This window comes from Herpailurus yagouaroundi, unplaced genomic scaffold (genome assembly GCF_014898765.1).
Source record: "Herpailurus yagouaroundi ecotype Mexico unplaced genomic scaffold, PumYag 195, whole genome shotgun sequence".
NCBI classification, from domain to species: domain Eukaryota; kingdom Metazoa; phylum Chordata; class Mammalia; order Carnivora; family Felidae; genus Herpailurus; species Herpailurus yagouaroundi.
In genome coordinates, this window is record NW_024412426.1 from 13,220,271 (window position 1) to 13,231,561 (window position 11,291).

Consider the following 11,291-nt stretch of genomic DNA (forward strand, 5'->3'; position numbering starts at 1 on the left):
TCCGGGGGCTCAGCAGCTCTCCTTCCCTTTGTCCTCCAGCCTTCCTGCTTTCTGAGCAGAGCTGTTAACTTATGACCTCCCAGACGCTAAGTCGCGCTTGCTGTTGGAACACAGTCCGTCAAGCCCCTCCGCTTTTTGTAAGCCAGACTTGGGGGCTCTGTTTGGCCGGCGAGCTGCCCCTCCGCCCCGGCTCCCTCCCGCCAGTCCGTGGAGCGCGCACCGCCTCGCCGCCCTTCCTACCCTCTTCCGTGGGCCTCTTGTCTGCACTTGGCTCTGGCGACTCCATTCTGCTAATCCTCTGGCGGTTTTCTGGGTTATTTAGGCAGGTGTAGGTGGAATCTAAGTGATCAGCAGGACGCGCGGTGAGCCCAGTGTCCTCCTACGCTGCCATCTTCCCTCTCCCTCTCAAAAATCTTTTTTTTCAATTCTGATTGGAATAAGGAAAATATCTAGCCAAGGTTTTACTTTCATGAATATAATTTATTTAAATTGCCAGTTCTGCTATGCTTGTCAAAATCATTATTTATTTGTTGTTTGAGAGAGTAAAAAAAAAAAAAAATGAGTGGGGGAGGGGCAGCGGGAGAGGAAGAGAGAGAGAATCCTAAACAGGCTCCATCCCCAGCATGAAGCCCAGCATGGGGCTCAATCCCATGACTGTGAGAGATTGTGACCTGAGCTGAAATCAAGAGTAAGACACTTAATGGACTGAGCCACCCAGGCACCACCCCCCAATTTATTTTTATATAGTCATTTTCTCCTACTTATTTTATTTTTATTTTATTTTATTAAAAAAAAATTTTTTTTAACTTTTATTTATTTTTGAGACAGAGAGAGACAGAGCATGAACGGGGGAGGGGCAGAGAGAGAGGGAGACACAGAATTGGAAGCAGGCTCCAGGCTCTGAGCCATCAGCCCAGAGCCCAACGCGCGGCTCGAACTCACAGACTGTAAGATCCTGACCTGAGCCGAAGTTGGACGCTTAACCGACTGAGCCACCCAGGCGCCCCCTACTTAGTTTATTTTTAAATGCTCATTGAAAAATTTAAACTATGTAGATACATAAACACATGATTTGTAAAACTTCAAATTGTGCATGTGTGTGTATAGAGAGAGGGGAAGAATGAGAGCTATTATTTGTATATCTAATGCATAGTTTTAATGTAGATGATCATGTTACATATTTTCTGCAATTTGATTTTCCACTTAATATTATATAATGGATATAGTTTAATATTTTACCTCCTCATTTTTAAATGGCTACATAATTTGCTAGAAATTACTTTACCATTCTTTTGCATTATTAAAAAATTTTTTTTATTAAAAAATTAATATATATTCACATTTAAAAGGGTGAATATAAATTCACATTAAAAAATGCACTATGTGCATTTCTGGCACATAGTAAGCATAAGCACTCTGTGTTGTGTTTTCAAAACTATTGTTATATCTTATTATTTTTATTAACATATTGCAGATGAGAAAGCACTGTTGGATTAGATGACAGGAATAATGTCACATGGTTAGTGGAGGAGGCAGAATTGGAACCCAGGACTTTAAACTTTTATAAGAGGCAATAGAAATACCTTGTGTCAAGTAAGAAGAAGAAAAAGGAAGAGGAGAAGGAGAAGAAGAAAGAGGAGGCCAGAGAAGGAAGAGGAGGGGGAGGAGGAGGAGAAGAAGGAAGAGGAGAAGAAGAAAGAGGAGTGGAAGGAGAAATAGATGAAGAAATAAATGAAGAAAATGAAAGAAAAAGAAATCTAAACCATAGCATTGAGGGAAAAACAATTAACTGCCCAGTGGAGTCAGGAAAGGATTTCATGGGAGCTGGTGACTATTTCTCTGAGACTTAAAGGTTGACAAAGTACATGTACAGCCAGAGTGTTTTGAAGGAGGATAGAGGGCAGTGGATGGGGGTTGTCAGGGTGTGGTGAGAAGAGAGGGAGCTGATTTGATTGAGGGGCGAAAAGAAAGGTGGGGGAGAGTTTTGTGGGGAATTGACAGGGACTCCATAAGAGATGAGAGAAGATTCCAAACAGTGGGCAAGATGGGGTTGGGCTTCACGGGTCCTGTGGAATTTGGGGCCAGCAGAATCCAACACAGGCTGAGAGACGGTCCAGAGCCAGGGCAGACAGGTGGTCTGCAGACACCAGTTTGGGAAAATACACTTTACCTGAAGCTGAATGTATTTTTAGAGAATTGTAGTTTCAGGATTTCAGACAAATTAATTTTCAGGACAGAGCCACTGTGAGTCTGTTAGAAGCAGACTCAGTGGCAAGTGTGATTCTGCAGCGTTTGGCCGATGAGACTCATGTTACAGACGAGACGCCTCTCCTGGAGCATGATGTGCTGTGGAGGAAACGTGGGCAGTCCATGGAAGGGGAAATGGTTAAGTGATCAAAAGCAGTTCAGGACTTGTGCAATGCAAAGCCACTGTCACAGAAAACTCCAAATACGTTTTACTTTTTACACAGAGAATTGCACAAGGACGTCTCAGAAGGCTCCAGCCAACCGTAATCATCCTGACGTACCTGGATTCCTACCGCTTTTGCCTCCAACAGCACATTTGGAATATTTTATAAATCTGCCCCAGAGACAAAGAGGAAACATTTTGTTGTGAAAATCTGGCTTTTTGTGATTGGACCAGGAACATGGCACACACATTTAATTCAAGAAACTAGTATCGTCTGGTAAAACATCTCTTATTTAGTAGAGATTCAGGGTTTTTAAAAAAAACATTTCTCTATGGGCTTAACTAATGATTCATTTGTTTATTTTTAGTGCATTTGTTTATCCTCTAATTATTAATAATATACTCAGGTGTTGGCTCCTCACATCTCCTTTCTTTGTCAACAACAAAGGCAAGCCCAGCTTGCCTCAAAATGAGGTAAAATGTTCACTATTTGAGAGCCATTGATTTTGATGATTTTTCATCATAAAAATTATACATGCAATATAAATGACATGTAAATTCCTTATACTTCACTGTGGCTTTTATACAACATAAAACCAAAATATTAAATCTATAAAAAGTAAATTCAAGCAAAATTTGAATCATTAATCAGGCAAACAATGTTGTGTTGTGCACAGTGGAAAATCGGTGCTGAGTGCTATGGCCCGACTCCTTTTGCATCTGACAGGCTTAGACTTTGTTATGGCATCTTTAGACTCAATTCTGTGAGAACTTTTCTCACATTGTCTTACAGGGAGGTGACAGAGAATAATGGGTAAGGGCAGAGGCTCTAAAGCTGTATTGCCTGGGTAGTTTATTTTATTTTTAAAAGTTTGTGTGTTTGTGTGTTTGTTTAGAGAGTGTGAGCGGGAGAGGGGCAGAGGGAAAGGGAGAGAAAGAATCCCAAGCAGGCCCAGTGCTGTCAGCGCAGAGCCTGACTCGGGACTTGATCCAGTGAACTCTTAGATCATGACCCGGACTGAAATCAAGAGTCAGACGCTTAACACTTAACAGACTGAGCCAACCGCCACCCAGGTGCCCCTCCTGGGTAGTTTAAATCCTGCTTTTGCTACCACTTACTGGCTCTATGACTTTAGGCAAGTTACTTAACCATTTTGTGATTTAGTTTACAAATCTGGAAAATGGGAACAATCATAGTCCCTACAGCACTGGGTTGTGATAATTCAGTGAGTTAACGCCCAAAGAACAGAACACAGAAAATATGCAATAAATATACTAGGCTGTGATGTCATTTGTCATACACATATAACTTATAACTTAATTTTCATAAGCCAGTGTGGTGACTTTGCAGTGTGTCAACTTGGCTAGCCTGAACTACATTTCCCAGAATGACCTTTCTTGAATATTTGTGGTTAGGTTAAGCCACAAAGAATAGTCTTGTGTAAGATTTGGAAGCCAGAAGTGAAGAAGCAATTATTTTGCAGCTCACATACGTTGTCATTTATAGGCTGGCTCACCCAACTTGTGTAAGCCAGGGGCTGGGCCTACAATTCTTCTACTTTTCCCTTTAGATCCTCCTACAGTTTCTCTGACTCCTGGGACAAGCATGTTTATTTAGCTTCATGGTGAAGCCCCCTGACCACTCCAGGATTCCCACACCACTAAGGGCAGAGGAACAAACACTGACATCAATTTCAGTCCATCCTTGCAAATTCCAGCTTGTGCCTGTGGTTCTAGCTAATTCTTGGCCTCCCTGACTTTGCATCCATCTTTTCTTCCTGACTGCCTGCCTCATAGATTTTATTTTATTTTATTTTTAGATTTATTTATTTTTGATAGAGAGCACAAGTGGGAAGGGGCAGAGAGAGAAGGAGACAGAATCCGAAGCAGGCTCCAGGCTCTGAGCTGTCAGCACAGAGCCTGACGTGGGGCTCGAATCACAAACCTCGAGATCATGACCTGAGCCGAAGTCAGACACTTAACCGACTGAGTCACCCAGGCGCCCCTGCCTGCCTCATAGATTCTAAGCTCCAGCATCAATGGAAAGAAAACAGACTTATAGAGACTGCTTTTGTTTTTAATTTTTAATGTTTATTTATTTTTGAGACACAGAGAGAGAGAGAGATAGAGTGTGAGCAGGGAAGGGGCAGAGAGAGAGGGAGATACAGAATCTGAAGGAGACTCCAGGCTCTGAGCTGTCAGCACAGAGCCCGATGCAGTCTTGAACTCACGAGCTGTGAGATCATGACCTGAGCTGAAGTTGGAAGCTTAACCAACTGAGCCACCCAGGTGCCCCTAGAGACTGCTTTTTAACCAGCTCCCACAATTGTGTAAGGTCAAATCTCTATAACAAATTCAAAGATAGGTAGATAGACAGACATATAGATAGATGCCTAATGGCCTCGATTCTCTGATTGAACCCCTGTCTGATAAAGCCAGGAATAATTAAAATAGTTCCACTTTAAAACAACATGATCATAAACACAAATGAAAACATGAACAATAAAAATACATGAACATCTGCTTATAAGATCATTTATAAAATTTGAATAAAATTATCTTTTAAATAATTTTAGTAAATAAAACTTGACAATTTAAAAAATTCTCAAAAGGTGTCCTAAATTGTATTTATTACCTTTGTAGAAGACATGTAGCCTTGAACTTTTCTTAAAAAGAATCATAAGATTCTTTGACTCTTTCTCAGTCTCCAAACTTACCTCCTGATTCAAAGGAATCCTACCTATCTCTCACTAACTTACTCATTCTTTATTCAGTCATTTTAAAACATTTTTGAGTCTGAAATCCTGAAACTATGTGTGTATGTGCTAGACATGGGGTTGTTGCTAAGTATACAAAAACAAATAACTGTCTTTTGCTTAAAGGATCTGAGTAGTCTAAAGGAGAGAAAAGCAAGCAAACTAGCAATGACAGTATGGTGTGTTGACTGCGATGATAGAGCTGTGCAAAGGACTCTCATGGAAGAGGCTGTCAACCCACAAAAGGAAACAGGAAAGAGCTTTCTAGAGAGAGAATATTTGAGTTGAATGTAAGAATATAAACAAGGGTTAGGCTGTAAAGGGGAAAGGTATTTCAGATAGAAGTACATGACTATGAAGTTCTGGAGGTTCGTGGAAACATGGACGATTTGGGAAAATGCCTAGGATGGAATCATGAATTTCAAGGTCAGGAGCAGGATCAGGGTTAGAGTCACAGCTGTGAAATTATTCTAACTCTGGAGATGGTTATAGTTATGAATGAGAAAATACATACTGAGCACAGAAGGAAGAAATTGTGGCCAAGGATGGCACTCAAGAGAGCCACCCCACTTTGCAAAATGAAAGGAATAAGAACCCTTGAAGTAAACAGAAGGGGCCAGAGAAGAGGCAGAAGAGAGTTAAGTTCTAAAATCCAAGGGAGGAGGGAAATATTTCAATCTAAAGAGAATGTGATCAACAATGTTAAATGCTGAAGAAAGCACAGGTTAACTATGGATTGTAAAGGGAAATCATGGGTTACAGGTGACCTTTCAGTGTGTACTTTCAGAAGAATAGAAAGGCATGAACAAGTGAGCCTGAATGCCCACCAAGAAAACCCAGAACTACTGATGTAGACGGGAGCTGGGAAAATATTTTATCTTGTCATGGAAGCATTCGTTTCCCTTCAAAATTTTCTGTGGTAGTCAATCTTTAACACAAATCTAAATCTGCTACAACCCTTATAAAAACCATTCAGTATCTCCCCAAAGCTTACAATATAAATTGTCTGTGTTTTCAATACCAGTTCCATACTTCCCTTTCTTGTAAAAGGATGATATAACCCACCATTGCCATGTGACTTACGGTGACTTCCATTGGATGAGTTTGTATCCCAGGCCATTATACTGGGCTTGTTCATATGACTTGCTTTGGCCAATGACATATAAGCAGATGAGATGTTTACTTCATCCAAGCAGAAGTTTTAAGGACCATTGTGTGTATCCAACTTCCTCCTATGAGAATTCCTGTCCCACATAAGGAATGCTCCTTAATCCTGGGTGATCTGAGGGGAAGACATGTGGAACAGAATCACGGCAGATGACCCACAGTCACTGATATGTAACATGAGGAAAATTTAATGTTTGTCATTGAGCCATTAATACTTTTTAGTTGCTTATCATTTCTGCAAAGCTAATTAATACATAATTTGGTAATGAATTTGGAGTATTGCTATTACAAAGTACCTAAATAAGAGAGTAGCTGATGCAGATTTATATCTAAGACTGATCACATTAGCAAGTTTTGGATATAAGATAATGCTTTTATGATAGGACGAAACATCTTTTTAGCCCTCTGTGTCACTAGTTTCAGATCTTCTTAAGTATTTAGCTTTCATTACCATGTGGAATAAAAAGACAAGTTTATTCCAGTTTTTCTAGTGGGTTTTTACCCTCATACTCTTCTCTTGAGTAGTGACATTTCAACATGACCATTATTTAGTTATCATGGACATACAGATTTTTAAACCTATTTTGTAACTACAAAATTTAGATATTTATCTTTTACAATTACCATGTAATGTATGGGTGACTAGCAGAAAATTAATAATATATGACTGTTCTTAGGCTTTGCCCTTTTCATATACACTGGAGAAGGTTCTCACCTACTCTACATTTGGAGAGGGTTATGTAGAATCTGTAATTCCCCTTAATATTTGGGAAACAACATAAATGAAAATCAGAATTCTTATTATCCCACTCTTCTCGGAATATTGCAACTGTTCCCAACTGAACCACGTGGGTAATGGCTTCAATATGAATTAATATACATGTTAGCTTACTCCTTTGTGGCACTCAGCCCATCTCTGACACCCCTCATCCCTGAGCTTTATCTGAGCCACAGTTAGTCTCTCCTCCCATCTCCAAGAATAGCTTCACCTGCTCTCCTACCTATCCCTGATCCTATCTCCTTCCCAAATCTCACTTAATTTCACAAATTTAATCTATGTCTTAATGGTGAAATTCAAGAATGGGGTTTAGATGTGGGTAGAGATTAAGGTGTTTGTGGCATAAGTTATTGAATGATTTTTTTTAGTAGTGGGTTCCTTTTAAGGTTTTATCAAAATACAACATAAATTTCTTGTTACTATGTCAAAACTGTCATATCAAATACTTTTTTCTATTTCTTTCTGCTTTCCCACTTGTTACCATTTTTGATGAATCAGGGATACTTCTCTGTAATTTGAAATAAATCTTTAAAAGAACATATGTGAGGTCTCTGTATTTTGTTCTTGGCCTCTTTGATGCCATTAATTGTGAGTTGGCCTGAGATGTAGAGCTTGGTAGAGAGCAGAGCCATTCAGATTGATCTCAGGACTGGTAAATCCCAACCAACAGTCTATAGATTTGTAAAAAAAAAAAATATATATATATATATATTATATATATATATATATATAATATATATAAAAATATATAAAATATATATATATATATTTTTTAAGCAATAAAGTTCAAGGAATAGCCCAAGAAAATTATACTAAATATATGTACATATTTTCAGACTCACACCATTTGAGACTCAGACTGAGAAAGGTTTTAGTTATCATTCTCCCTGGAACACCTATCTCTTGAAGCCTTCTCCATCAAAACTGCCTCCCTTCTTTCCTTTCTTTGCTCTGTAGCCAAGCCAAGAATAAAATTCTAAGCAAGCTTCGTGTGAGTTAGAGTCTTTTTTTCCCAACAGAGCTTCTACAATTCTCTTGTCAGCTTGCCCAGCTTGGCATCGTTGTTCAGAAAAGTTATGTTCCTTAGTTTGTCTATTTCTTAGTGACATAGAGGTATTAAAATCTAAACCTGAGGCTAGTGAACAATATTCATGCCTATTAAGTCCCAGTGCTATGACTCCAGGTCTCTGAACTTGGCTGCAGTTAGTTTCAATCACTTGTCTGATTGTGAGCTCCCGGTTTATTACTCTTCCGCCACTGCTTATAAAATCATTTCAGAATCACTTTATAGATTCCTTGAGTGGTATCTCTCAGATTAAAAATGCTTCTTTCTCTAATTATAATATTTTATTGTTAACCCTCCCTAATTAGGGACATTTCATGTTATCTATCCTTTTTTGGGATATTCAGTAAAACTGGTATTGCTATTGCTATTTTAGGGCAGCCCCACTTTCAGTTGCTCCGCATGTTTATATGACCTACTTTATTTGTGCTTCATTAACAGAAGCCAGACCTGCTCGTATGCTCCCGAAGGAGATGCCAGGGCCCTTCTAGACTTGGTCTTAAGTTCATAGTCAAACACCTGGAGTTTTTCAGGGTAGACCATAATGACTCTTTCAGATTTTAAGTCCTTTTCTGAAATTCCATATCTATATGATACCAAAACAAACACTGATGCAATGAATCATGTAACTGGTTTATTCAGGAAAATTCCATTAGATTGCAGTTTTTACTTTCAAAATTATGGAAAAATTTTGACAAAATATTAGACTGATCTTACTATGTATTTTGAGCATTTGGGGATCAAAATTACTGAAAATTCCCTGTCTAGTTTTCTGTCCATGTAAACTAGATAAGAATGTTACTAAAGTTTTTCATGGAAACAGGAATTTCTCACTTTGATGCAATATGACTCAATGAATGTATTAGCTTTTCTTTCAGACCATCAATTTACTTTTTTTCTCCTGAGAAAGACTTGACTTTTTTCTTGATGGTAATTTTACTAACCAAACAATTTTTTCTTTTTTTTCATTTTTTTCAATAAATGAAATTTATTGTCAAATTGGTTTCCATACAACACCCAGTGCTCATCCCAAAAGGTGCCCTCCTCAATACCCATCACCCACCCTCCCCTCCTTCCCACCCCCCCACCAACCCTCAGTTTGTTCTCAGTTTTTGAGAGTCTCTTATGCTTTGGCTCTCTCCCACTCTAACCTCTTTTTTTTTTTTTGTTTTTCTTCCCCTCCCCCATGGGTTTCTGTTAAGTTTCTCAGGATCCACATAAGAGTGAAACCATATGGTATCTGCCTTTCTCTGTATGGCTTATTTCACTTAGCATCACACTGTCCAGTTCCATCCACGTTGCTACAAAGGGCCATATTTCATTCTTTCTCATTGCCATGTAGTACTCCATTGTGTATTTAAACCACAATTTCTTTATCCATTCATCAGTTGATGGACATTTAGGCTCTTTCCATAATTTGGCTATTGTTGAGAGTGCTGCTATAAACATTGGGGTACAAGTGCCCCTGTGCATCAGTACTCCTGTATCCCTTGGGTAAATTCCTAGCAGTGCTACTGCTGGGTCATAGGGTAGGTCTATTTTTAATTTTTTGAGGAACCTCCACACTGTTTTCCAGAGCAGCTGCACCAATTTGCATTCCCACCAACAGTGCAAGAGGGTTCTGTTTCTCCACATCCTCGCCAGCATCTATAGTCTCCTGATTTGTTCATTTTGGCCACTCTACTGGCGTGAGGTGATATCTGAGTGTGGTTTTGATTTGCATTTCCCTGATGAGGAGCGACGTTGAGCATCTTTTCATGTGCCTGTTGGCCATCCCGGTGTCTTCTTTAGAGAAGTGTCTATTCATGTTTTCTGCCCATTTCTTCACTGGATTATTTGTTTTTTGGGTGTGGAGATTGGTGAGCTCTTTATAGATTTTGCATACTAGCCCTTTGTCCGGTATGTCATTTGCAAATATCTTTTCCCATTCCGTTGGTTGCCTTTGAGTTTTGTTGATTGTGTCCTTCGCTGTGCAGAAGGTTTTGTCTTCATGAGGTCCCAGTAGTTCATTTTTCCTTTTAATTCCCTTGCCTTTGGGGATGCATCAAGTAAGAAATTGCTACAGCTGAGGTCAGAGAGGTCTTTTCCTGCTTTCTCCTCTGGGTTTTGATGGTTTCCTGCCTCACATTCAGGTCCTTTATCCATTTTGAGTTTATTTTTGTGAATGGTGTGAGAAAGTGGTCTAGTTTCAACCTTCTGCATGTTGCTGGCCAGTTCTCCCAGCACCATTTGGTAAAGACACTGTCTTTTTTCCATTGGATATTCTTTCCTGCTTTGTCAAAGATGAGTTGGCCATACGTTTGTGGGTCTAGTTCTGGGGTTTCTATTCTATTCCATTGGTCTATGTATCTGTTTTTGTGCCAATACCATGCTGTCTTGATGATTACAGCTTTGTGGTAGAGGCTAAAGTCTGGGATTGTGATATCTCCTGCTTTGGTCTTCTTCAATATTACTTTGGCTATTCCGGGCCTTTTCTGGTTCCATATGAATTTTAGGATTGCTTGTTCTAGCTTCAAGAAGAATGCTGGTGCCATTTTGATTGGGATTGCCTTGAATGTGTAGGTAGCTTTGGGTAGTATTGACATTTTGACAATATTTATTCTTCCAATCCATGAGCACAGAATGTTTTTCCATTTCTTTATATCTTCTTCAATTTCCTTCATAAGTTTTCTATAGTTTTTAGCATACAGATCTTTTACATCTTTGGTTAGATTTATTCCTAGGTATTTTATGCTTCTTGGTGCAATTGTGAATGGGATCAGTTTCTTTATTTGTCTTTCTGTTGCTTCATTATTAGTGTATAAGAATGCAACTGATTTCTGTACATTGATTTTGTATCCTGCAACTTTCCTAAATTCATGTATCAGTTCTAGCAGACTTCTGGTGGAGTCTATTGGATTTTCCATGTATAATATCATGTCATCTGCAAAACGTGAAAGCTTAACTTCATCTTTGCCAATTTTGATGCCTTTGATTTCCTTTTGTTGTCTGATTGCTGATGCTAGAACTTCCAACACTATGTTAAACAACAGCAGTGAGAGTGGACATCCCTGTCGTGTTCCTGATCTCAGGGAAAAAGCTCTCAGTTTTTCCCCATTGAGGATGATATTAGCTGTG